The 25238-nt window shown below is 40.4% G+C and overlaps 1 protein-coding gene across 7 annotated transcripts in view; it reads left to right on the top strand.

Annotated features, from left to right (window-relative positions):
* The window catches only part of pthlha (parathyroid hormone-like hormone a), a 93327-nt gene that overhangs the window by 55644 nt on the left and 12445 nt on the right, over window positions 1-25238 (top strand). For all 7 annotated transcript variants that reach the window (XM_057324050.1, XM_057324054.1, XM_057324051.1 and 4 more), the window contains one exon: window positions 23283-23334. The gene's annotated coding sequence lies outside the window, so the exon portion shown is untranslated. The remainder of the gene's footprint in view (window positions 1-23282; window positions 23335-25238) is intronic.

Genomic DNA, 25238 nt, shown 5'->3' with positions numbered 1-25238 from the left:
GTTCTCCGAATGATGTGCTCTGAACGAAATCAAGAAAGTGTCAGAAAATAGCCCTTTCGTAAATCACCTCCTCCCCGTTAAAATGAATGCGTTGGGTGACTCACCGGAGTGGATTTACAGTAGGAAACATCAGGGAAAACAATGTCTGTCTGATTTAACGCTTCAAAACAAAACATCAACTGTACACTGAGATTCTCATCATATCTGCAAAACAGAGAAAATCAAACGATTCATTCCATACAGTAAAGCTTTCTAAAGATATTATACTTCTACTCCAAACTCTCATAAACCTGTGGCAGAACTTTATTCAAACATACATGAAATAAATAAGATGTCAACAACAGATTTACGGTAGAAGATTAACTCATATATACAGTATATATTTAAGCATGGCAGTGCTGAGATGTTTGAGAGTACATTTTCAGTTGCTCTCCATTTAATTACATCGATTTCTAGGAGAAATAATTGAGATTACAGAGACCTCATTTATATTTTTATGCATTTGGCAGACGTTTTACATTTTTTTTGTTTCTGATGGATAAACATATTTTTTTACTTTAATTGTTAGCTTAGCAGGTACAGTATGTGTGTGGCCTGTAAGCAGTGTTGGGTGTAACTAGTTACTAAGTAATTAGTTACTGTCATTTAATTACTTTTCACTTGAAAAAGTAAAGTAAGGGATTACTCTTATTTTTTCTGTAATTTAATTAGTTACTTTTGATGTAATTAAACTAAATACTGTGTGTAATATATGTGTGTGCAATAGTGTAATTAACATCAAAATTCAAAGTCTAACTTTAAAATCTGTGCTTTAATGTATAATTCTCACATTTGTAATACTTTGGTCAGTTAATATGAGTACTATGTAGTTTTATATTATTTATTTGAATGAATTAAAAGAGCCTTTTCATGCCTATCCTGGAATCACTTAACTAATCAAGGTTGATCAAGATTGATTTAGGATATAGAAAGTAATTAGTAATACGTAATTAAATACTTTTTGTAGAGAGTCATTTGTACAGTAATCTAATTACACTATTGAATATGTAATTAGTAACTAGTAATTAATTACTTTTTCAGAGTAACTTACCCAACACTGCCTGTAAGCCGTCAATTAGGACATACTGCCCTTATCTTCAATGCACTTTACTGTGAGAACCAGACACAAACTCTGATGGGATACACAGCTTTCAGGAAACACACACTCACACGCACACACACACACACACACACACACACACAGCACAACAGTGACCACACAGAATGAAACACTCAGAGACGTGTGTGTGTGTGTGTGTGTGTGCGTGCGTGTGTGCGTGCGTGCGTGCGTGTGTGTGTGCGTGCGTGCGTGTGTGTGTGTGTGTGTGTGTGTGTGTGGCGCTCATATTGCTGCATGGATTGATTTCCTGACTTGTGTGATTCAGAGCACAGAAATGTGCCGTTTCAACAGCTCCACACATACACCTTTTCATATTATCCTGCTGCTAAAGACATTGGAGGGTTCTGAATATTTTCTGTGAACTGCTTCCAATCACACATCACATGTTCACGTTAAAGTGCACTTAAAGAAACAGAGCAAAACCAGATTGTTCTTGGTGAGCTAACATGTCAGTGAAACCAATGACTTTGGTGACGTTTGATTGACAAATGCATCCACAAAACTCTCAAATATCTCAGCACTGCCATGCTTAAATATATACTGTATATATGAGAATAATGTTTTTAAAGAAAATGTACAGTTAGCCCAGAACTAAAAGAAATCACATACAGCGTGAGATCTCTATAATATCACAGTTTGTCCTCCTAGATATCAATGACATTAATTGCAGAACAAATGGAAGTCTCATGTGTGTCTCAGATATTTCTCCTGATTGTCAGAAGAGGCGTCAACAGTGTGTCAAACTGAGCTCAGATTTCTCTCGTCTGATATCTCAATATCAACTCAAACATTTCTCATCAAATCCAGACGCTTCATGTGTTCAGTCTCATTTGATTCTCTTTTTATTTCTCCTGAGCAATTTGATACTTAAATGATAAACAACTGAGAACTCCATGAATGTTTGTGTGTGTGTGTCATTTTGTGTTAAATGAAGAGCGTTTGGTCATGGTACTTGACGTTTGTAAGATCATTGAATGTTTTATTCCGGTGTAATTGGAGTAAAGCTCGACACTGTGGTGGTCAACAGTTGGGGAAACGGTTCATCAACGCTGAAGCAATGAAAGTTCTTCCATATGGAAAGGCTGTTAGTGAACTGAAATAAGTTGAGTGAGTGAGTGCTCGAGTGCATCAGGGTTTATACGACCTCTTGGCTTTTGAGCTGGAGACATTTCTCAGACACGGAGCCAAAAAACCAACGAGGGCCGTTGGGTTTTCACTGGAACGACAACACAAACTCAAAGAAGAACAACACTCACTGGGTCAGCGACTGATTTTCTCCGTTTCTCAAGGAATGATGGGAGATTGGATAAAGGTCAGACGACAGGAGTTGAGACAGAAACGGAACCAGCGGCTCTTATTTAAATACTGGTTGTTCGTCTGAATTAGCTCACAATGCGATGTTAACGCAAGTCACATGATGGCACCTCCACCAATACAGACGTCATATTGTTAAAAAAACTATACAACTATAATTAATATCATTCAAAAACAATATTGGAATTAGAGGTGGGCGGAATGGCCAAAAATCTATTTCACGGAATGAGTAATTTTATTTCATGGTAACGATATATTTCATGAAACAATCTCCCATTATAATTCTATATTTTATACCTCATTTTTCTTAGATTGATTTAACTAATTTATTTATTACAGTTCATTTAAATGCTAGTTAAAATGTAGGCAAGTTATGAAAATGTACTAAAGATATCAAATTAATTTCTGATAATCAGTTGTATTATTTATTTATATTTATCTTCTGGCTATATCATATGTATACAGTAGGAAGATAGACAACATATATTATAACAATAAAGTATGAATATGCACAAACAATGAGAGTACAGTATATGACTAAACTGGTGTTCATGGGGTCTGTTCTGTAGGTCTTTATCGCTCTTCACTCTCTATTAGATGAGCACTTTTAGTGTGTTGCGACTCTCTGTCTTTAGGTTTGTTTATTCTCGGGCTTGTTTTTGCACTGCGAGTCTCTGGTGACTCCTCACGCGTCTCCCAAAACTGGAGGTAGAAGCGCGTCACATCAAAGCGCTCACGAGCATCATCACGCATTTCAACGCAAGTTTCACCTTGGCTCGCCTGAAGTTAAACTTTATAAAACTATTAACAGCTTTTCAAAACAACCTGACTTCTGAAATACGTGTTGAGAATGAGCTTTTTTAAATGCTGGCGCAGATCCCTGCACGAGCACTGCGGGTGAGAGAAGCGCCGGACTGGAGCGCATCACTAAACTACAGACTGAAAGAAGGTCAAAAGAATGTTTGATACGTTCATTTGTTACGGGTGGATTAATTCATTAGTTTTTTTCAGAATAGCGCCTAATTTGCAGAGCGCCGAGTTAACCACGCCTACTTATTTACATTCCGCGGAATACACGGAATAGAAAAATCTCTTACGGTTGACATTTTATTCTGCGGTAACGGAATATTCCGTCATTCCGCCCAGCCCTAATTGGAATATAGTATGCCACAACATCATACATCTAAGCCATTTTCTTACATCACACAGCAGGGACAGAATGAAAGGAGGAGATGGGAGAAAAATGAATGCTCGGCGTGGAATGAAAGTTCTGGATCCGGTCCAGTGGTCTCATTGAGTTTGTTTGCTCTAGAACGCATGTAAGCGTTACCTGCAGCAGTCTGAAAAATACATTCCTTGGCCAGAGCAGCAAAATCTATCATATAAATGTTGTCAGATGTTATTGCTGATTTGAAATACTGTATATAATTGACACGCGACCTTCGGTTTTCAACTGAATCTGTACCTCTGTGGTTATTAAGAAGAGAGGCTTTTAGCAACATGAAGAGACTTTGGATGGCACAGAAAAGCAGACTGTGAAAGAATGCATATGTGTGTGTGTTGTAAATATCCAGTACAGCTAATAGCATGCATGGCATTTTAGACGGAGCACATTTGTAAAGACAGAATGAAGGAATGTAAAGAAACACTTGCTGAATGTTCTAAAGCTACACTTGGGTATGTTTCGGTTTGTTCTAGTTGTGCTAGTCTAGACTCAGACTGTATATTGAACTGCTTGATTTTGGCCTGGTCTTCAGCTGATGTTTAGTTTGTCAGTTTATCTTTCAATCTGAGCAGCTAAAACCCTGTAAAACACCCCAACAGAGCCAAGCTAACACTAGCAAACCATCCAGAAGACCTGCTTAACATTAGTAGTCACTTCACAAAAGTCACAATTGAATAGCATGTTTCCCACCAACAATTCAAGCTAGACCAAAACCTTTGTTTTCTAAGCTTAAATAGCGCAAAAAAACTCATTTTTCAATGTTGCTTCAGCTACTGTGCTTGTGCGCAGNCTTAGATTGATTTAACTAATTTATTTATTACAGTTCATTTAAATGCTAGTTAAAATGTAGGCAAGTTATGAAAATGTACTAAAGATATCAAATTAACTTCTGATAATCAGTTGTATTATTTATTTATATTTATCTTCTGGCTATATCATATGTATACAGTAGGAAGATAGACAACATATATTATAACAATAAAGTATGAATATGCACAAACAATGAGAGTACAGTATATGACTAAACTGGTGTTCATGGGGTCTGTTCTGTAGGTCTTTATCGCTCTTCACTCTCTATTAGATGAGCACTTTTAGTGTGTTGCGACTCTCTGTCTTTAGGTTTGTTTATTCTCGGGCTTGTTTTTGCACTGCGAGTCTCTGGTGACTCCACACCCGTCTCCCAAAACTGGAGGTAGAAGCGCGTCACATCAAAGCGCTCACGTGCATCATCACGCATTTCAACGCAAGTTTCACCTTGGCTCGCCTGAAGTTAAACTTTATAAAACTATTAACAGCTTTTCAAAACAACCTGACTTCTGAAATACGTGTTGAGAATGAGCTTTTTTAAATGCTGGCGCAGATCCCTGCACGAGCACTGCGGGTGAGAGAAGCGCCGGACTGGAGCGCATCACTAAACTACAGACTGAAAGAAGGTCAAAAGAATGTTTGATACGTTCATTTGTTACGGGTGGATTAATTCATTAGTTTTTTTCAGAATAGCGCCTAATTTGCAGAGCGCCGAGTTAACCACGCCTACTTATTTACATTCCGCGGAATACACGGAATAGAAAAATCTCTTACGGTTGACATTTTATTCTGCGGTAACGGAATATTCCGTCATTCCGCCCAGCCCTAATTGGAATATAGTATGCCACAACATCATACATCTAAGCCATTTTCTTACATCACACAGCAGGGACAGAATGAAAGGAGGAGATGGGAGAAAAATGAATGCTCGGCGTGGAATGAAAGTTCTGGATCCGGTCCAGTGGTCTCATTGAGTTTGTTTGCTCTAGAACGCATGTAAGCGTTACCTGCAGCAGTCTGAAAAATACATTCCTTGGCCAGAGCAGCAAAATCTATCATATAAATGTTGTCAGATGTTATTGCTGATTTGAAATACTGTATATAATTGACACGCGACCTTCGGTTTTCAACTGAATCTGTACCTCTGTGGTTATTAAGAAGAGAGGCTTTTAGCAACATGAAGAGACTTTGGATGGCACAGAAAAGCAGACTGTGAAAGAATGCATATGTGTGTGTGTTGTAAATATCCAGTACAGCTAATAGCATGCATGGCATTTTAGACGGAGCACATTTGTAAAGACAGAATGAAGGAATGTAAAGAAACACTTGCTGAATGTTCTAAAGCTACACTTGGGTATGTTTCGGTTTGTTCTAGTTGTGCTAGTCTAGACTCAGACTGTATATTGAACTGCTTGATTTTGGCCTGGTCTTCAGCTGATGTTTAGTTTGTCAGTTTATCTTTCAATCTGAGCAGCTAAAACCCTGTAAAACACCCCAACAGAGCCAAGCTAACACTAGCAAACCATCCAGAAGACCTGCTTAACATTAGTAGTCACTTCACAAAAGTCACAATTGAATAGCATGTTTCCCACCAACAATTCAAGCTAGACCAAAACCTTTGTTTTCTAAGCTTAAATAGCGCAAAAAAACTCATTTTTCAATGTTGCTTCAGCTACTGTGCTTGTGCGCAGTTTAGCAAGCGCCTCACGAGAGCTCCGCCCCACAGAATCCTCAGTCTTTATCCATTGACGATTGGACTTCCTTCACTAGACATTTCAGCATGTGACACAAGGCTATTGAATTATCATTCGTATGAATTATTGATCACACAAACCTTTTTAACGTCATGTTGGCGTTTGTATGTGTATTCTGAGCTCATGTGTGACGTAGGTGTCTCCTTAAACTCTTTCATCCAATGTTTAAAAATGGCTATTAAAACAAGAAGGCATTATTATAGCACACCACTAAGTAATAATTTCACACTTCAGATAATGAGTGGCTTTTGACAAAACAGGTTTGCTTTGGACAACAGCCACAATGTAGAAAATCGACCTCATTCACTGTGTTTGAAAAAAGAAAGTAATCCAAAGCATTTGTCAGAAGTGTGAAAATCTGACATGTATGTGCATAAATGTTGACTTTACCTTTCCTGCCACAAACGAATAAAAACAGCTTTCACGTTCACCGCCGTATATACAGCATCGATATAAGACTGAACCTTAACAAGCTACATTAACAAATACAAAGAGGGCTATTAATCGCCCACGACTCTGCTCTCTGGAGCGCTGTGGGATGCAGACACCGCCCCTGGTTAACCAAACTTTCCAGCGGCCACACTGACTGAACCGCAGGGGCGAGAGGACCGAAGCCACAGCCGCTGCACGCCGTCCAGCTGAACTTCACTCATCCACGAGATCACCCTCCATCTGATCAAGCAATCACATGACAAAACCTACATCACATGAGAACAAACCAGTTTCAGAAGAGACGTGTCAAGCAGAGCTCAGGTTTGTCAACTTGAACATTTCTCATCAAATTGACCCGAATCCTGATTATTTGACCTCCACAATCTACATTCGTTTGTCAACGTTTGATTCTCTTTACTACATTTTAGCAGAAACATCTGAGCCGAAGTCCAGTGTTAAATGAAGCAAAGAAAATCTTCACACCAAGTCCATGTGCAGTATTGTACAGAACACTAAAATGTAGTTTAGATTTGTGGTGTTAATCTAATCTAATCTGTGACTGTGGAGCCGCAGTGAGTGTGTTTCTCTGGGATTTCACCGCGCTGGCACGTCTGCTGGCTGTATAAGAGCCCACACAGTCACAGCGTATGACACTTTTACTCTGTCAATGGCCAAAAAGAACAAGACGCAGTACAACACTAAGCTTTCCTTATGAGAGAGCGAGGGGAAAAAAGCGCTGTAGACCTTTTAATTGAAAAGTAAGTGCACTTCTGTAAGGTGGACGAGCGGTCCGCGCAGACATTTATTTGACGTGTCACGTCATGCGGTCCCGTGCCAAGTCCTGCAGAAGTCTCTGTTTGAACTCGCTGCCATTTCCACACTGCGCTCATTCATTTGTGAAATAATTGCCACGACCTTCAAGGGTTTTCTTTGGCCCACCTGGAAATATGGATTTTTTTCTAATTAACAAGCCTGTAAGGGCTTCGCCAGCTTATTTTTGCGCGGGGACATACTTATTTTAATAGAGTTCTGTCGTAACGGCTCCACGTGAGGTTTCGCGATGTGTCCTGTGAATTTATTTACGTTTCTTGAGCTTGTGTGTTTTAACCGGCGCGGAACACGGCGGGATATTTTGCCCTCTTTTAACCCCTCGAAACTAGCTGAAATTCTATTTTTGGCGTTGAGAAAATACCTGCACAAAAGGCTATTTACAGTACACACAGTATTTGGTTTGAGTTTGTTTAGACTCGCTGTGCTTCAAGCCAAAGTGCAGAGTACACTAATGCATTACTGAAGGAGACAGATGCATGTGTTCAGCTTACCGCCTGTGTTTATTTACTCCTCAGCTCTTTTAAATGGACAGTATTCAGTACAGAGACACCTTACAGAACCTGAAAAATGTTAAATACGAGTCATATATTTCCCATCAAAAATCTAAAGATTTCAATCTGCAATAAAACACAAGCTCTTACTGTTATTAAAAAGAGGCAAACGAAAAAAAGCTCATGCTGATTCAACCAAAGGTTTAGTCCAATATGGACAACACAACCACTGGTTTACATTTTGAAACAAAAATCTTTTTCTAGAATGATCTTGTTGTTGTGTGGCAATGGGCTGAGCAGAACCCAAAAGACGGAAGTCAATAGACGGTTCCATTACAACACGAGCACCAGCAGCAGCCCTGCACTTCCACCATTTTGGGATGAAAGCGACTCGGCAGTCCAATAGGTTTCTGATGGCAATATCAGCTGCTTTGAATAAACCCCCTGCACATTAAACCTGAATGATGACAACACACAATAACGCACGAGACTAGTAATCATCAAATCCTTTTAACAGTTTATTTTACAGACTTTGTGTTGAAGTCTTCCGTTTTTTCACAAAACCTTTGCTCTCTAGAAACCATGCCAGTTTTCAAGTGTTAGCATTATAAACACTGAATTAATGCATCAGAAAGACCAGGAATGTTGGAAATGAATATATAACAGGAATATAACAGTTTTTCAGTAAACTGTTTTTGCAGTGTTGTCTTATATTAATGTCCTTTAAAGCAAGACTAAACAAAAAAAACAGCCACTTTTTCCAAAATTATTTCAATTATGACAGACACAGCAATGCATCATTAATTATGTTGTAGTTGGAATGGGCTAAATAACAAATTATTTTACGAGCTAAAAGGTACAAAATATATAAACATGTTTTCGTTCCATTATTATATCACAGTTTTACGCTACCTTTCAATGCTGTCCCACATTTGGTTTGTTGGATGGTGGTCACCTGAGTTAAAAGTTTAGTGTTTGTGTCAAAAATAAATAAATAAATAAAGGGAGAAGAGATATTAAATTCTTTTATATAAGATATAAAAAAGAGTCACCATAAATGGTCCGAAAGGATGCCCAATATCCCCCACTTCAAGGCTGACAAACCATACAGGGACTTTCAATCCCGAAGGCAGTCATCAACAAACTCCTCTATATTTGGATCATATATGTTCTTGTTTTTTCCCTTTTTCTAATATGTAATTGTTTTGTTTATAATGTTTTTTAATAATGATAATCTTGTAGCATAGGAAGCAAAGAAAGAGATGGTGAAATTGGGCATCCTTGACAGATGCAACTATCTATTAACCTCAAAAAGATCCTCATGTTTGTAGAGTTTTCCAGGGGTTTAAAACACACAATAGGTATTTCACACCTAGTGGAGTGATAGTAGTAATAATATTAAATGTGTAAAATTGCATAAAATGTAAATGCTCAATAAAGTGGGCTAAAAACGTTGGATTGCACAACTGATAACATACAACATATCTAAGACAACACAACATTTACTGTAGGTGTCTTGTATTCCACTTTGACTTCTTTCGTTGGCATTCTGTCTGTTTCTGTGGATCTGCAGCTGTTGTCCTCTTGACTTTTTCACCCCAAAATGGCGGCCGCGAAGCGCCACCTACTGACTATTACCAAAACAACATCAGAGTTTCGCCTCTTGGGTTCTTTACTCTTTGGCAGGATTCACCCGTGACCTGTGACCCCCAAGTGACTTACGTTACAGTGCAGTCGTGAGCAGTGGATCAGAGATTATCCGCTCGCCACTGCCCCCATAATTCCCATAAAGCCGTGCTCAGTAACATCAGACCGCTGTCTCGGAGCGAGAGGAATGGCTTTGGATTGCCAGTAGACGTGAATAAGAAACCGGCTGAATTGGAGGTCATATAATGTGAGCTTTGTCCATTAGACCTGGCCTCATAAATACTTCCACATCCACACGTTGTGAAAAGAGCTCAATGGAGTCTAGACAAAGAGTCTCCATCGTCTCTACAGGACCCTTCATGAGCCCACGTCTCTCAGATCCATCACAGAACACAAGACATGACAAGATTGTGAAGATGAGAAATCACATGTCTTTAAAGTCTTGACTACAGTAACTCAAAGGTCTCACCACAGACTCCAATCACAAGTTTGACATTTTAAAACGAACTCAGACTTAAATGATGTAAGCTGTGCGATCTATATTCATTTAACACTCGCTGTAAGTCAACAATTGTCTCATCTCTGTTTTCTGTCACTGAAGGAACTTTAGAACAACAGTTATCAGTTGGCATGTTTAGAACAACAGTTTAGAACAACAGTTATCAGTTGGCATGATGACACAGTGAGAATGAATCCAGGATTCAGGTGTGTGTTGTGATGTCAGAGCAGGTGTGGGTCACATGTGGTGAGACCGAGAGAGAGAGAGAGAGAGAGAGAGGGTCTTTGAGTCGAGCAGGGCATCTGAGGGTGATGCAGTAAAGTAAACGCAATGAAGAGTGTAAACATTTTTCGACTGAAATTGCTGGTCTACCACTCAGACCTCACACGCACGTGCGTGCACACACACACACACACACACACACACACAATGTCTGTTTAAATACAGTCTAAACACGCACGCACGCAGACACACACACACATGCACGCCCGCACGCACAGCACACACACACACACACACACGAATGAGTGCACACACACAGGTAAACAGACTCATGTATGTGTGTCTCTGTTAATGGATTATGCTGCATATGACTCACAAACCTCACACAGAATATGTGTGTGTGTGTTTAGACTGTATTTAAACCGACATTGTGTGTTCATGTTTGTATATCCCGGTGGGGACCTAAACCTGAATTCACACCAACACATGGGGACTCGTGTCACTGTGGGGACCAAAATTGAGGTCCTCATGGACAAAAAAAGCTAATAAATTGTACAGAACAATATTTTTTTAAAATCTAAAAATGCAAAAAGTGTTCTATGATCTTTAGGTTTAGGGATAGGGTTAGGGATAGGGGATAGAATATACAGTTTGTACAGTATAAAAAACATTACGCCTATGGACTGTCCCCACGGAGATAGTAAACCAGACATGTGTGTGTGTGTGTGTTTGTGTGTGCGTGCGTGTGTGTGTGTGCAATTTACCTGTCAGTGCAGATGAGTGTTGTGTGAAACACAGACAGAATTCCTGCAGTGTGAAAACCCTCTTGAACTCTTTCACTTGCCTGTCAGCACAGAGAGAAACAAGAGGAATCTGGTGAAGTGCGGAGGTTTTACTGGCCTGTTGACTGTCTGCATTGAAGAATGAAACGGAGGAAATGTTTTAACTGGATTCAATCAAACACTCTGGCCAATCCAATTATCTAGATGTAGAGAAAGCTCAGGTGTGGCTGGAGAAAATAAACTCACTCTTACGGTGTGGTTTGAATGTGAGCCTCAGGTTTACACTCAGAGTAATAAGAAGATCACAGCTAACCTGTCTATCAATAAACAACTGGAGAGTCTGGACCTCTGATCTTCTCAGGTGGACGAAATAAAGGCTCTTTTAGAAAGAGTTTCTCAAGGTAGATGTGCGTCAGGGATGAGTTCACGTGACCCCGCCATGTTTCCATACGCATCTCAGGACCTTGGCTGAAAGATTGAGTTGCTGCTTGCAAAGTTTTTCCAGATATCAGGAATTATGTTCAGTCTTCCTGCAGAAACGAGCAGACCCAGATCTGTCAGATCTTCTCAGGAATGACACGAGAATAAACATGCAGATGATTTTCTGTCATCTTGTTGTACTTGTGAAGTTAACATGAGATCAAAATTGACCCTTGTAATTCATGTTCTTGATGTTATTAAAAGAAAAACTTGAACAAATCTTTCACCAAAACCCAATAACAACACCAATCATGGCTCAGGATATTTCATTTAAGTTCTTCTTGGTTGTGTTTCAAGTATCAGTTTAATAATTAGATTAAAGAGAATTAGATAAAAGAGAATCAAACGAGAGTGTCATTGAAACACATGAAGAGGTGTAAAATGTAAATGTGATGAGAAATGTTTGAGTTGATATTGAGATCTTCAATAATATTGACTTTTGATTGCAGATGAGACAAATCTGAGCTCAGTTTGACACACTGTTGACATCTCTTCTGAAAACCAGGAGAAATACAGTATGTGAAACACACATGAGACTTTAGTCAACACTTGACTACTGTAATGCACTACTTAGTGGTTGTCCTGCATCATCAATAAACAAACTACAGTTAGTTCAGAACGCAGCCGCCAGAGTTCTAACCAGGTCCACATAACCCCAATGTTATCGACCCTTCACTGGTTACCCATTAAGTGTACTATTGACTTTAAAGTTCTTTTAATTACTTATAAAGCCTTAAACGGTTTAGCCCCTACCTACACAGTATATTTGCCTGAGTAAAATTTACTCAAATTGAAGAAATTTTGACTCTATGCCAGATAACATTTGGTCCCTCTCTGAAAAGAGTAAAAGCTACTCTTTTGATAGAGTTGTTTTTCCAGAGCGAATTATGCTCAAAATAGTGTTAATATTTTACTCTGTGCTGTTATATTTTACTCTATTTAGTGTTTTTTTATTAACTCTCGTTCTTTTTTACTCAGTTCAGAGCTACAAGAAATGAACTCTGCTGCTTTTTAACTTTGTTCAGATGAGCTTTAAATTAACTCTAAATTTAAATGATTAGATTTAAATTATCATCAATTATGAGTGAACTATAAAAATAGCTGACTCCATCCAGAGTTATTTTTCTGAATTACACTATTAATGTTTTACCCTTAAAAAGTCCTCAAATGAAAACATTGCTTTCAGTCTGAAAATTAAATCAAAAACCAACTGTATATGTCACAATTTTATTTTTCAAGCTCCTCTTTCAAACAGTTTTGAAATATATAACAACAATATTACAGATGAGATGAAGAAGAATTAAATGAAACAATATGGCACAATAAACAAATCAATTCCTGACAGTATGAGGTGCCAAAGACAAAGTGAGCTTTGAAAAGCTCATCAACACATGCCAGTGAGTTAGAGGCTTTGCAGGGTAGGGCATGTTTGTCAGTTACAATAAATCAAGACTGGATCCTACTTTTGTTCGGCCCAACAGCAAGTAGATACTCGGTCTGAAGACTCTCTCCAATGCTATCCAAGCGCCCTTGGATACTGGTACTGGTCTGTGAAAGAATGAAAACACTTTAGTGCCAATTTGACGTAACAGTAAGTCTACAATAGGGCTGCAACTACGATTATTTTGATAATCGATTAGTTGGATGATTATTTTTTTTGATTAATTGGATAAAAAGTTTAATTAGATCTTTTGCTTATAATGACTAAATCAGAGATGGGAAAAGTATGCACAACTGAACTCATTTGCCTTCTCCCAAAATGTTGTGATTGTCTCCCTAATTAACACACCAAGGCTGAGTTGATTCAGGTGTGTCATATTAGAAGCAGCCCACAATAGTCTCTCCCAAACGTGGGAGGGATGGGGCGGTTGGCATTTCCCAAAGACATTTTTTTTCTGCATTCAATTAAAATGAGCTGATAAAATATTTCAGATTCACATTTCATGCCCAGTTTTTTCTCATGTGGCAAGTAGCGGTGTAATAAGCAGGATAATGTACAAGCAGCCGGCTGTTATGGTGAAATAAGCCCTTCAGTGAGACACAAGACCCTCCGCTTCACCTGATCACACTGTCGGGGATTATTTCTGCCATAACAACTGGCTGCCTGGACATTATCCCTCACATACTGTCTTTAATTTTTTCTTTTTTAATTATGATGCATGTAAAGCTGCTTTGCAACATTGAGAATTGTGAAACGCGCTATATACAGTAAATGAAGTTGAATTGATTAATTAATTAATTATATTAGAGAGATCTCACCTGTGATTTTTCTTTCTTATGGGTATATCTCATCACAGAGGAAGCTGGTGTAAGTCCGTGTGAAGCACACAAACCCACTCTGGAGAGAGACTGTAATGATGTCTGGATGGCGTTGAGTAAACATCTGTGTCTGGACGGGTGACACTGAGCTCTGTTGCCCTCACTCAGCACTCCTTCAGCTCATTACAGCTCTGCCCGTCTGCCAGCGGGACGCACACACACACACACACACACACACACACACACACACACACACACACACATACACACACTTTGGTTGACTATCCCCTTGGGGACAGTCCATAGGCGTAATGTTTTTATACTGTACTAACTGTATATTCTATCCCCTATCCCTAACCCTAAACCTAAAGATCATAGAACACTTTTTGCATTTTTAGATTTGTAAAAAATATTGTTCTGTACAATTTATTAGCTTTTTTGTCCATGAGGACCTCAATTTTGGTCCCCACGGTGACACGAGTCCCCATGTGTTGGTGTGTATTCAGGTTCAGGTCCCCACCGGGATGTACAAACATGAACACACACACACATCACACACACACACGCACACACACACACACATCACACACACACACACACACGCACACACACACCTGAAGGGTGTTCATACAGAACACGCTCAAGTTCATCAGGTGTTCTTATCACTGCATGCAAGCACTTTATTCTCCCACTGTCAGGGGAACGTTTCAAACATGTTTTAAATCATGTACATACTTGTGCTGGGTGGGAAAGAGTTAAAGATCAGAATATTAAACGTCAGGTGAAAGTCTGGTCTCTTGTGGCTCAACGTCCCGTCTCTGTTATCTGTCACCGGCAAACTTTCTTTCATGTCCTCGTCAAGGCTGTGTTCACACACCAGCAACAATAATAAATCCTTCAAACACAAAAAGGAAATTTTAATATACTCGCATTCATCTCTAAAGGTTTATCCAATCAAATGATTGCTGTGCTCCAGTAGAGCTCAACTCAACTTCTGCAGATCATAACAGACGTGAGTTCTGACTGTTATTGACAATATTATTCCTTCAATTAATAAACATCCTGTGTGTACAACACATCCACAGGCCCAGAAGAATTGAGATTTCTTTCATTTCTCAGTTATTTCTCATAGATGAAATGGAGTCGAGCGAAACCAAAACACTGTGTGGTGTAATGTTGACTGATAAGGTAATTCAAGCGTGAGATAAGCACACGAGCTGTGTGAGAAACATACAATTTACTACATTAAAGGATCGAGATAATGTCTGAGAACTTGAAATCACTTTCTCTGCTTTACATAGATGAGCAGATGAAAACATTCATTTTCAGGCGTGGGAACAAAAAACACACAGTCGTGACACACGAGGGATTCGAAGGTAACATCACGTCAAATCTTTGCCTTGAGATTGAAAAGATTTTTGTGTTTTGTTCTTGAGACTGATCGGTAGTAAATATCACTGCACAACGTTTAGGTGCTTTTGTCTTACGATTGCTCATACTTTGGGTCAGAAGACCGAACAGATTTCTAACAGTAAACATTAAACATCAACTCCAAACTTATCCTACACCATTTGTTATACAAACACGAAGGATTCCTTAAAGGATTTGGGCGTGTTGAGGAGAGATGTGTTATCTCTTAAACATGAAAGGAGCCCGTAGGCAACCATTACAACGTCATAGCAACAACCCACAACTTTCATCAGAAAAAGAGCTCAAAAACGTCCAAATGTTTCAAATTGAGGTGAAAGATGAAGTGAAGAGAAGTCGATCTGTGTTTTGAAAAAGTGATCACAAAGGTGCCGTGTTTTGAAAACTCCAGAATCAATGTATGATACTGTCTTTTGTTCATAACCTGGCTTCAGTTCTGCACTTTAGTGTTTTTCTGGGCTGCATCTACGGTACAATCTCCATTTCTTGTGCTCACAACTTTACCTGCTCAATATTACGGCAGTATTGCATTAGTTTAGCTCTGAAACTAAACTGTGTGCTAGGCTTCATTACGCTTAAGAGTTAGGCTTTCATTTGTGCAGAATTGGTAGTTAAAGAATCCTCTGTTAATGCAGAAAAATAATAAAGTGGAGAAATGAGATTTTAAATGTATTTGTTTGCTTTGCAGACAAATCAGCGCAGTAAAAAAGCCAAAGTGGCGAGGGAGAGGTTGACTGAAGTCCTATTTTACTGCACTTTTTCTCGCCGTGTTTTATGATGTGGTTTGCTCAGGACTCGGTTTCCTCCGCGCCGCCGCTCAAACGGAGGCAAAAATAATGAGTACAACTGCATGTCGAGCGGGTAACACGGAGAAAAAAGCCAGCGCAATTACATGAATTAAGTTTGGCTGCTTTCTGTTCAAGCCGAGTCTGATTTCCTCCATTAAAGCGAGCAGGGGAAGCACAGCCGTCCCGGCGAATATCCTTGGCGTCAAAATAGTGGCCCTGTCGCCTAGCGCACAACTGTATTTGAAACAATTTGATTGAGTTGAAATAAGTGCCCCACCCGAGCGCCTGTGAGTTATTCCTGCACAGCACAGACGGCTTTACAGCTTATAAATCATACAGAATGATATTTCTTGAAAATGTAAAAATGCAGAGAGGTTTGTGTGTAGGAGATATATCACAAGCCTGATATAAAATCAATGGAAGTCCCCATAAAACGTGTGTGTGTGTGCGCACAAGAGACAGACGGTCTGTTTTTGGATGGGCGTCTCCGTGGAAAAACACATCATCTTATTGAAGCTAGGATCATGATGTTGAATTGAATTCAGCTGTGTGTGTTTGAGCTGATATCTGTGGGGTCTCTGGAAGCTTCACACTCACAGCGGGAGAGCACGTTCACATACGTGTGTGTGTGCTGTAATAGTTAGCAGTAATTCACAACAGAGAGGGAACGACACTACAGTCAACACTCGCTGGCTGGTTGTATTACTCTGTTTTGGAGTGGGTGGATTTTATTTGCTTCCAGACGCTTTGAATTCCTCAGTCAGCACAACAAATTACAGCAAACGACACAGAAACCGCGACACACAACTTAATAACCGTGTGTTCGCTCCACATGTTTCCAGCTTAGTGCGTTTATTAATCTCTAAGGTTTTATTCATATAGAACGCTTTTAATGTATAATCTATTGAAAAACAAATGTGTGCCTAAATGTGTGATTTTGATTCATCTGCCACATCAGGGCGACGGTTTGAAGGAATGGAGATGTGCTGCTGCTCTGTGAGAGAGAAAGAGCACGATAATCGCTCAGATATGTTTTTCCTCTGTGGTTTTGAAACCATCACCACAGACTTCAAGCAAACACACCCAGCACCAAAACAACCCCCCAACACACACGCGCACACACCTACACACACACACACACACACTCACCATACACACACACACACACACACACACAACTGTACAGAGAAGTTACACAGCAGACACATTATCATTAACCTGTGGATGATACTAACAAAACACATGATGAGTTTAATACAACAATTATTATTTAAAAATAATTTATAACATCACATCAATGTGTTTGGAGAGGACATTTATCAGTCCTGTAATACTAATGTAGAGACAAAGAAATATTTCAGAATAATTAAAATTACAAACAAATGGAGAACAGTGATGAGGATACAGACACTATAGATATACTTCATTGTTATAAAAATAATGTCACAGTTCAACGAACCCAAATGGTCCTGAAACAGGCTTTGTTTTGAGGCCAAATATACCGTAATTTCTTGTTTATTTTCTTTTGATTTTGTGGTTAAGTGTGAGCTGGACGTGTCAGATAACTGACTACTATAGAGACAGACGTCTGAGAAAAAGATGACACAGCGGTCAACATGTTCAGATACTACGAGTGTAACCGTCCCGTTTTGGTTCAGCGCCTCCCCCGCATTGGTGTATCACAGCCCATGACATCAGCATGGCCGCACGGAATCCCGCCCCCAAAAACAAGACCAGACTGAGAGAGCTCGACCATGTGATTGTTGGCACAGCGCAAACCATTTGTGGTGATGACTGAGGTTTAACTTAATCTGGAGCTGGAGGACCCGAGGGAGAGAAAGAGACAGACCAGCAGACAGAAACGTGTAAAGACAGACAGACAGACAGACAGACCAGCAGACAATAAACATGTAAAGACAGACAGACATGCAGGCAGAGCGACAGATATGCAGACAGACAGCCAGGCAGACAGACAGACATGCAGGCAGACACAAAGACAGATATGCAGAAAGACAGGCAGGCAGGCAGATGCAGACACGCAGACAGATGCAGGCAGACACACAGACAGACATGCAGACAGACAGACAGGCAGGCAGACAGATGCAGACAGACAGGCAGGCAGACAGACATGCAGGCAGACAGACATGCTGGCGGACATGCAGGCAGACAGACAGATGCAGACAGGCAGGCAGACAGACATGCAGGCAGACAGACAGACAGGCAGGCAGACAGACATGCAGGCAGACAGACAGACATGCAGACAGACAGACAGGCAGACAGACATGCAGGCAGACAGACAGAGAACAAGNACACACACACACACACACACTCTTACAGGTCTGTTCATATGCGGTGTTCAGAGACACACACACACACCGTGTCTGCCCGTGCAAAACTCTTAAAAATTGCTTAAAACTCTCTTTCAATTTCTGCAATGCAGAGCATAAAGTTACACTAATAAATTCATTTTACTTTCATAGAGCTTTTCTCAAAGAGTTTTTCCCAAGAAAATATGCTAGTACAAAAAATGATGGAAAAATCTTAAAACAAGGCAGAATATAAAATATGTGACACTAAAAGCCACTGTGGCTAGAAACAAAAGCAGAGAATTTGGGGAAAAAATAAAAGACAAGCCAATTGTATTTATATATTGTGAACATAATGTCAATGCGTTGATAAAATGTGTACGAGAACACCACAACACTGAAGAATATTCCCTTTACATACGATAAGTAGTTCTCTGTAGAATCGATTAGAAAAATACTAAATTAAACTAAACGTCTCATTTAGTCTCTTGTGAATGAAGGTCAGAACTCACACGTGTGCACACAAGTCTATAACACACATGGACACACATTAGGAAATACTGAACACATGAAATGGAAGTCACTTTCATTTTGACCCGGCGGATCTCTGTGCGCTTCTGTATGAGCCAGTCGGACCCTGAGCGTTTGGCAAAATAGACATAAGGATGATGTCATGGTCTGTGCCCGAGGCCGGCAGGGTTACTCAGCAGTGACACACTTCCTGTTCACCAGGTCTGAATAATAGGTTCCTGATCGATGGAGCAATGGCCATTTTTCCACCCCGGCTGACAGTGACGTTATCCACACACCCAACGTGACCCCCTCTAGACGGCCTGACTCTCGCCAGCGCTCGGCTCCCGCCACATGGCCCAACACAAACACGTCATTGTCAGAGAAGGTAATTCTTTGGAAAATGACTGGCGGCTTCTCCTGACGACTTCGTTACATCGGACACGGCTGCGCTGGTCTACGGATGGCGTTCATTCCTCTTCGTCTGTAGGACACTAACAGAGACGGACACCATTATCGTCCTCCGATCGCATGGCACAGGACGGCGAGCGAGTTAGTGGGTGGCTTCAGCACTCTAATTCATTACATAACTGCAAAACGAAGAGAAAGACTGAAGGAAATTAAGATTTATTTCAGCGGTGAAACTGACTGTGTGTTTTGGACGGCGCTGCTGTTTTCTAAACACGCCGGGTGCGTGTTGGTCAGTGGGGAGGTGAACAGCAGGCCTTTGTGGCCCGGCCCGGAGCTAAGTGTGTTTGGGCTTGTGGTTTCTGGGAGCCCTGCGGCTGAGATCGGACATTCTGCTTTTGATGGAAACGATTAACAATGAACCCCTAAATAAATAGCCCGTCTGTATTCACTCTCCCGTTGTTGTGGGATTTAAAGTCACGTATGCGCTTCAGCTCGATTTCTATTTCACAATGTCAACAGTAACACCGCTTGGTTTTTCAATGAAACATGTGGCCTGTCAAGTATAACAAATTAGTTTAAAAACACTTTGCAATTCCTCTGAGGAAGTTCTGTCAGCTGAAGAACGTCACTTTACACACGGCTCTAACAGTCTTCCTTCCAGCACACGTTAACATTTGTAATGATGTCACAACTGATTTTTTTAGGTGACATTTTGGTTTGGAGGTTGTTTGTAGAGATCTGCACGGGCTTTAAACGAAAGCCCGAACCCGGCCCGTACCCGAGATTGTTTAACCCGGCCCGACCATTACGGTTACATTTTAAGTCCGAACCTGAAGTGCGTTTAACAGCAAGCTTTGTTGAAATGTGCTGCATTTTATGATTGCTTGCGACGATAATTAAACAAATAGCTACATGTAAGCAAACACAGTTTCATCAAGGCACGGCGGCCCCCTCAGCAGTGAACACACAAGAAAAAATAAGAAATAGCACAGACTTACCAATAACGAAACTTTGCTGTGGGTGAACAGGTGTAAAGGTCAAAAATCATTTTTGAACCCTCTGGAAGTGTTGGTTTAAGCGCCGTCCTCCTCTGATTAAAAGTTAGTCCAGCGGCACTGAAGTTCCTCTGGCTGCGGCTGCTAACGTCACCTGCAGGGATGCTGAGGAAGGACACTACGGGCCGGTCTTGACAGTAATGACACGATCATCATTCAGTGCAGCTTTCCCTGCATCATTTAGAACTGTAATACGTTTTCCATCGCTAATCTTTTGCTTTATCGCACTCATCTTACCATCACCTGCTGTGTCGTGATGACGAGGACAAGAGCGGGAGCACGTGCGCAGAACAGTTTGTGTGAAAAGTGTGTGTTTTCTCTCGTGTTTTTTTGTGGTCACAACACAGCAAACACGCAAGCACACGCCACGGCACGCAAACTTTGTATATAGCCTATATTTTTTTTTAGTTGCAAACCCGAACCCGACCCGTAGCCGAGGCTATTCATTAAACATTAACCCGAAGCCCGCGAGTTTTTCGGGCCCCGTCTGGTTGCAGACCTCTAAGCTGAGGGCATCTTGTTGCTATAACAACAGCTGCAACCGTACCCAAAGGCACATTCTCCATGGCTCGTACGAAAGGACCTGTTGCCTCGCTGCCCAATCAGCAATGACTTCAAAGGCAGCGTTTGTGCATGAAGTCATGTGTCAGAGAATCACATTCAGACAGGCTTCACAGGCGGCGTAACGCAATTCTACTTGAATTATGAACAGAGAGCGTCTTTACGATAACCAAAACTACAATACTTATTTCTCACTAGAAATGCAATCAAAAGTGAATATTTAACTTTAATTTATACAAAACTATGCTCCAGTGGGCGTTTCGGTCGCCATTTTATTCTGCTCGACCAATCAACTTCTTCACATCGCATGTTGTTATGGAAATGTCAGGTTTCTCTACTCACTTGTCATTGGTCAGCTGTGAAGAAGCCTCTTGGTTTTTTCAACTTCAAAAGATGCTCTGAGCTGCAGAAAAAGATGCCGTGCTGGCGATTACAAAAGCACTCAGGACTTTTTTTGAAAACACGGTTCACTCTGAAGGATTATAATGTAAAACAGACGCTAGCAGCTTCAAAAAAGAAGTCAAATGTGAACGCAGCCTAATTCATTTACCCTTTTACTCATTTGGCAGACACTTTGATCCAAAGCGACAATTCACCAGCCCAATGCTAACATGTTATGGGTAGCTGCCATGCTAATGCTAACGTGTCCTGAGTGTTTTTAGTGCGTTGCTGTGCGGTTGCTAAGATGCTCTAGGTGTTTAAAAAAAGCCCACCCACAATCTGTTTTCTAGATATGATCGGTCTCTACTTCATTTGACTTGTTTAGAAAAGTAAGAGCGCACATCTCCTCAACAAGCTTCATGAGTTAATTGATTATGCTTCATAACTCAAATGCTAACACAAACTCTGCAGTATAGACATCAAGAGTATATCCTCTCAGAGTCATATTTACACTTCATGTGAAATGTAACGTTGTGCTGTTTCTTGTGTAGTTCAGTGTAATTCCAGCCCATTTATTCCACTCGCTCGACGCGGCCAACAGCCAAACTGGAGTTGGCGCTCGGAGGAAGACGCCAGTCGCCGAGTTTTCCAGCGCAGATGAGGCCGTACCCTACTCAGAAAAATCCCCTGCACTTCTGCAGATTCCTGCTGACATACACAACACGCGCCTAACAATGCACAATAAATAGATTATCACATTAACCCGGGTACAGGCCAGAGAGAGAGCTAACTGTTGTTGAATGTCTGGCTCAACATGAAAAGCTTCAGGCTGGATGATATTCGGCTGTGGAATCTGTGCCACACAAAGCACATCAGACACACCACTCGGCTATTAATAGCAGGAGCGAATACCACAAATTAATGACAGACTCTGGGTCTTCCATCTACATCAGCGACCGCCGGCAAGACCCTGAACAAGCCAAACTTACAGTTTTATGATCAGACACAGAGGCTTGAGGACTTTACTTTACATTTCTTCTGTGTCGGCTGGAAATCACCGCAGGGATATTCAGAGACATGAAGCGTACAAAATAAGATTTCTTCATGCATGTTTTCTGCCTGTTTTTCTTTATTTACACAAAAGAAACAGTTCACGCAAAACTGAAATCTGAAGTCACTCACCCTCGTGTCGCTCTGAACCGATTGACTTTCTTTTCTCTGTTGAACACGAGAGATGCTTAGCGCTCCCTTAGGAAAATTAACCATCCTTCTTTTGTGGTACAAGTGTCGTACACATGGTTTTTTGGTGTATTGACCATGGTTTTACTACGGTAACCATGTTTTTTTGTTTGCTTTAACCATAGTAAAACCATGGTTCATTTTTGTAAGGGTATGTTTATAAACACGCAATAAATAAAAATAGAGGACAGATGTTACCAAACATCTAAAACACAACACAATACTTGCAGTTTATAATCTATTCCAAGTCTTACTTCATGTGAGAAGCAGATTGAAAACTGGAGATGTGAAAATCCTCCTCAGCGCCTCCAGAAACACTGAGATTTCATCTACTCGCACAGAAACACTGATGAATTGCCATAATGCCATAAATGACCAGAACAGTTGTTCCGGTAAGAACTTGATCTTTACAAAGAAACTGTGTTCTGGGTTTAAGCATCAGAATGATCTGACGGACACACCGCGTGCGGTGCAGTTCATCCAGCTCATGACGCAGGACTCATACACATGATTTCTCAACATGAACTTCTTAATAAACACATCTATATGTGCCATGTGTGAGGTAGAAATGCTAAACATCACCTAGAAGCTTTTACACAAGTAACAGGAGACTAAAAGGTTTTCATTGACATAAAAAGACCCATAACCCCTGAAATATACTGCATTAATATCACTAGTTCTGTTTATTTCCTCTCTTCCAGTGAATGAAGAACATGTGAAGTGACAGCTTCCTCTTTGAAGTGGGCGAGAGAGGTAATGCCGAGCTAATTCAATTAACACAGACTGCTCTCAATTACTTCTCTTCAAACACACGTCTTTAAGAAATTAACAAGCCAGTCTCATTGTCGTTGGCTGAAATGCCTTCCATATCGACTCTGTCTCCACAACAAAGTGTGAACGCTCACATGTGGAAACATTTTAAACATTTACCGTACGAGTTGTAATAAAGCGATGACTGTGACATATTGCATCTTCTCTCAGCCGCTCAAATACTGAGAGTAAGATTGTGTGCGTGCGTGTCTGTAGGCATCATATGTGTCAGACAGGTGAACAGAGGAACACGTGATGGGACTGCAGGCATTGCTGTGATCTTCTTTCAGTGTGTTTAAAGAGACGCACGCCTGCTGGGAGTATGAAATACCTGCCGTCCACAGAAACCACAGCCGTTTACACACAGAGCTGAGAAAGAAACCAGAAGAGGGTGAAGCCAGATTCACATGTGTGTCCGATGACTGATGAAGAAGCTGATTAACGGCAGGAAGTAGAAGACATCAGAGCAGGAAGCGTGCACTAGAAATCAGAACAAACCGGAGACATCTCTAGATTCCAGCAATCTGGGTCAGAACCTGTAAATGTCCAGAAGCACTTAGTGCTAGGGATGTTATTGGTTATTAATTGTCGATAACAGATTACTCAAAATAACTTAACGATGATTGAGTTCAAGGTCATGCACGTGCGTAAACACAGACAGCAGACTCATGAAAACACAACGACTGTCCACTTATTACATTACATGACTGCCGACACACCTTCCTATAGAAATAAAAGAAAGTTCATTTGGACAACGGACGCAAGAGTTCGAGAGGCGAAATGATTGACAGGTCACGAAGGTGGAGGAGAACTTTAGTTAATAAAAGTTAAATTTCTTCGTTCAATATCAGTAGTGTTGACCTTGTTTTATTGTTGTATTTTCATTTAAAATAATAATAAACTGTGAGGTAAATCTGAAGAACTTTGAATTTATTTATGTTACAAGACAGTTACAATGTTATCAGTCTTAAGGTTTTTGCACATACAGTCTGAAATTTTCGTATGCGTTTATTTTGTGTTTGGAATTGTCAAAACGCCTCTCAAAATGCTTGCTACAGATGCGAAAAACGCAGAAAATCGAACCCAGTCCGAATATTTTTATGATGGATAAAAAAATATCAGAGGCAGTGTGTAAATGTGATTGACACAACGTGAGGTCGTATTTATTTTTTAACGTGTGGAAATTTTGGATGCAAATGTCGGACTCAATGTGCAATGGGCTTTAATTGTTTTGTTAATAAACGTCCCGTTTAATATAAGTGAGTCTGTCAGTGCACTCTTTTTTTGTTGTTGAATTAAAAGTAAAAGTGATGCGATCTAGGAAAACCTAACACATGGTAAAATTTTACACATTTCAGATTTTGATAGCAAATGAAAGCTGGCTTACAGCCCTTTCTAAATCTGTTTTTATTCCGTTATCTGAAGTCGGCTGATTGCTGTGATTTTTGAGAAAAACAGGTTTCAAGTTGGCGATGAAAAGAAGCACAACAGTCAAGGATCACAAGTCATACTCTAGAAACAATTTAATATAAAAACATTCCCTAGTGTTGAAATCTATCAAACATACCGTATGAAAAGTGTTTGAATGAAGTGAAAGTAATGCATACTAGCAGAACTGAAGAGAACTTCTTAAGAAAAGCAAGTTTCCTGTGATTATGATGGCCATGGTCTCTGAACCTTTGATCATCCCGTGTGTCTGTTGATGGCGTTCCAGAGGCGGATCACATGACCAGCATCATGTGGAAATGAGAAAAATCTCACTTTATGAGGCAGCTCAGGAGAAATATCATTCATCAGGTGATGAGAGTTCTGCTGAACGTCAGCTTACAGCGTCTGGCCCGTGTTGA

The sequence above is a fragment of the Triplophysa rosa genome, linkage group LG24 (genome assembly GCF_024868665.1).
Source record: "Triplophysa rosa linkage group LG24, Trosa_1v2, whole genome shotgun sequence".
In the NCBI taxonomy this organism is placed as follows: Eukaryota; Metazoa; Chordata; class Actinopteri; order Cypriniformes; family Nemacheilidae; genus Triplophysa; species Triplophysa rosa.
This window is presented reverse-complemented; position numbering and strand designations above follow the sequence as displayed.